Here is a 4,149-nt window from a genome sequence, read left to right on the forward strand (position 1 = left end):
AGGGTACAACCCCCATTACCTGAAAGGGAACTGATAGACATGTTTATGGGCAACTTGCAAGGCATGGACCTTACCAGAATGGTGGGGAGAACCTCTTCAGGTTTTTCCGACCTAGTATTAGTCGGCGAAAGGATCGAAAATATGATCAAGATGGGTAAGATTCAAAATTATGCAAGTACATATGGTTCAACAAAGAAACCTTTTATTCCTTATGGAAAAAAGAGAGAATGTGAAACCAGTGCCACAACCATCATCCGAACAAGAAATCCCACTTATCAACAAGTAGCCACCATGGCTCCCGCTCAACAATAACAACAAACTCTTGCTATTCCCATTCGGCAACCACAACGGTAACAATAATATCAACCACGTCAACAACCGCAACAAAATCAATAACGTTATTAGCCGCAACAACAAAGATTAAGGAGACCTGAAAGGAGGTTTGACCAATACCAATGCCATATTTCCATATTTTGCCTTACCTTTTAAGAGGATCACTCGTATAATTGAGAGAGTTAGGACCCCACCAACGGTTCTTCCTCCCGGTTGTGAGTTCCATTATGGCGCTCCCGGGAACTCTATAGAAAACTGTAGAGCGTTGAAATACAAATTATAAGATCTGACTGACTCAAAGGCTATTACGTTTGCGCCCAACGTCCCAAACATAAATAATAACCTGAAGTGTCCCCATGATAAGACAAATGTAAACATGGCGGAATTGGACAATGGAATAAATGTGATAACCTCCGTTAGTAATTTGAAAACCCCACTTGTGGAAATCAAGAATGTTCTATTGAGAAGTTCTCTATTTGCACTCAGTCTTGTGAATATTGTTGCAATGACCCACAAGAATGTGATGTTTTGAAGGCTTTCATTCAAACTCTAATGAACCAAGTAAAGTTGATGATCAATCGACCCTCCACCACCAAAAATGTATCAACCCTTGAAATTCCCTATGACGAAGTTCCTCCCTCGTAAATCCCATATAATCTTTCTCAGTTGACTTTTTCAGCGAACCCTGTTACTCCAATAATCATAACAGTCCCAACACCATTTCTATACAACGACACCCGAGCAGTTCCTTGGATGCATGAAACACCGGTCTACATCCACGGCCAGAAAGTAATAGAAGAACCAATCAAGTCTGATGACCCATTAATAAGCATCGCTGGAACTGGAAATGTAACAAGGAACGGTAGAATCTTTGCACCAACGCCACCTCCGATCGAGAATAGCGATCCATCAACCCATGACAAAGGCAAGAGAGTTGATAATACCCCTCCAAGGCAAGACCCTCTGGAAACCAATGAAGTAGATGAGTTTCTACGTATCATCAAGGTAAGTTACTTTTGAGTGGTTAAGCAACTCAACCAGACACCCTCAAAGATTTCAATATTGTCTCTACTGATGTGCTTAGAGGCCCATAGAGATGATTTGGTGAAGTTTTTAGAGGATGCTCACGTAGCCCAAGAAATCTCAGTCTCCCAGTTTGAAGGCGTATTCAACAGTATAGCCACTAGCTTGAGTTTGAGGTTTAATGACACAGAGCTCCCCATGGAGAGAAGAAACCACAACAAGGCCCTCCACATCTCCATTAAATGTATGGACACAGTTATTTCCAGAGTTTTGGTGGACACCGGTTCATCCCTTAATGTGATGCCCAAAGGCTCTTTGGCTAAAGTGACTCTTGAAGGACTTGTCATGAAACCAAGTGAACTAGTGGTGCAAGTGTTTCACGGTTCAAGGAGGACCGTGATTGGTGAAAAAGACATACCCATGAAGATTGGTCACCATACCTTATTCATCACATTCTTTGTAATGGATATCTACCTAGCTTATAGCTGCCTGCTCGATAGACCGTGGATTCATTCATCCGGCATTGTTACCTTAACACTCAACCAAGGGCTAAAATTTGTAGTGAATAACAAACTGGTGATGGTATAAAGGGAAGAAAAGTTTCTCGTAATTCATTTGGCATCCTTCCGCTATGTTGAAGGAGAATGGGAAATGAATGAAATCCCTTTTCTATCATTCGAGGTAGTTAATGTCGAAATGGTTAGCCCTACAAGGGATGAATATGAGAATGTGGAATTCCTGATGGCCTCTCTTAAGGACGCCCTAAAAGTCATAAAGGATGGACACCCCCAATGATGGGAAAGAATTCTTGAACTGCCTGCCAAGAAGGACCGTACCGATTTGGAATCAACTCCTAGAATTTGAAGAAGCCCGCGCCGATAGCTTCAAAGGGATCAATGCTCACGCTATCTGAATACTTCTCAAGTGATGGTTACCTTGACGGTGACCGTATTTGTGGCATGGAAGAAGACGAAGAAGAAGATGTCAGATTGATCTTCACAAAGACGAACGGAAAGGGTTCCACCAAATGGACCTTGGGACAAACGAGGAAGATAAAGAAGTCTGAATCGGCTCCGCTCTATAATACGAGGTGAAGGCAAAACTAATCAAGCTCTTGAAGGAGTACAAAGATGTGTTTGCATGGTCATACCAAGACATGCCCGACCTCGATACTGACATCGTAGTCCACCGTCTTCCTCTTAAAGAAGAATGCCCTCCAGTAAAGAAAAAGCTATGAAGGACCTGTCTCGATATGGATATGAAGATCAAGGAGGAGGTACAAAAACGGATCAATGTCGGTTTTCTAGAGGTCTCAAATTATCCCCCAATGGATTGCCAACATTGTGCATGTACCTAAGAAGGACGACAAAGTAAGAATTTGCGTAGATTATGGAGATTTGAATAGATCAAGTCCCAAAGATGACTTTCCACTGCCTCACATTGACGTGTTAGTGGATAATACTGCTCAGTTCTCTGTTTTCTCTTTTATGGATGGTTTCTTCGGTTACAACCAGATCCGAATGGCTCAAAAAGACATGGAGAAACCACTTTTATAACCCCGTGTGGCACTTTATGCTATAAGGTGATGCCTTTTGGATTAAAGAACGTCGGTGCTACATACCAACGAGCCATGGTCACACTCTTTCACGACATGATCCATAGAGAGATCACGGTCTACATTGACGACGTGATAGCCAAGTCTCAAATCGAAGAGGAACACCTTGTCAATTTGGACAAGTTGTTGGAAAGACTAAGGAAATTCAAATTGAGGCTTAATCCCAAAAAGTGCATGTTTGGGGTAAGATCTGGAAAATTGCTATATCTTATCATTAACCAACGTGCCATTGAGGTAGATCCCGAGAAAGTTAATGTCATACAAGCTATCCATGCACCTAAAACTAAGAAGGAAGTCAGAGGATTCCTAGGTAGATTGAACTACATTGATATGTTCATATCTCACCTCACGGCCACTTGTGAGCCAATCTTCATACTTATTCGAATGGATTAAGTTGTCATTTGGAACAAGGATTTCCAAGGCGCATTTGAGAAGATAAATGAGTACTTATAAAAACCTCTTGTGTTGATGCCTCCTGTACCTGGTAGACCATTGATCATGTATATCACCATCCTCGAAGGATCTATGGAGTGTGTCCTTGGCCAACCTGACGAGACTGGTAGAAAAGAACACGCAATATACTACTTGAGCAAGAAGTTCATCGATTGTGAGAGTAGGTATTCGATGCTTGAAAAGACTTATTGTGCACTAGCATGGGCTACCAAACGCTTAAGACATTACATGCTCACTAATACGACATTGTTGATCTCTAAGATGGACCCTGTCAAATACATATTTGAGAAACCTGCTCTAACGGGTAGAGTATCCCGATGGCAAATGTCTTTAACCAAGTACGACATCCAACATCTCACTTAAAAGGCCATCAAAAGGAGTGTATTATCCGACTATCTTGTACAACAACCTTTGGAAGACTACTAATCTATGCGTTTGGAATTCCCCGATGAAGATATCATGTTGATTAGGGATTGAAACATCCCCAGTCCCGAAGAAGGACCTAAGCCTAGATCCCGATGGACCTTGGTTTTTGATGGAGCTTCTAACGCTCACGACAATGGCATTGGGGCAGTGATCAGTTCTCCAACTAATTTCCACCTCTCATTCACCACAAGGTTGTGTTTTGAGTATACAAATAACATGGCCGAGTACGAGGCTTGTATCTTTGGTATTGAAGCTACTATCGACCTTTGGATCAAAATCCTTGAAGTCTACGAAGATTC

This window comes from Lathyrus oleraceus, chromosome 1 (assembly GCF_024323335.1).
Source record: "Lathyrus oleraceus cultivar Zhongwan6 chromosome 1, CAAS_Psat_ZW6_1.0, whole genome shotgun sequence".
NCBI lineage: Eukaryota > Viridiplantae > Streptophyta > Magnoliopsida > Fabales > Fabaceae > Lathyrus > Lathyrus oleraceus.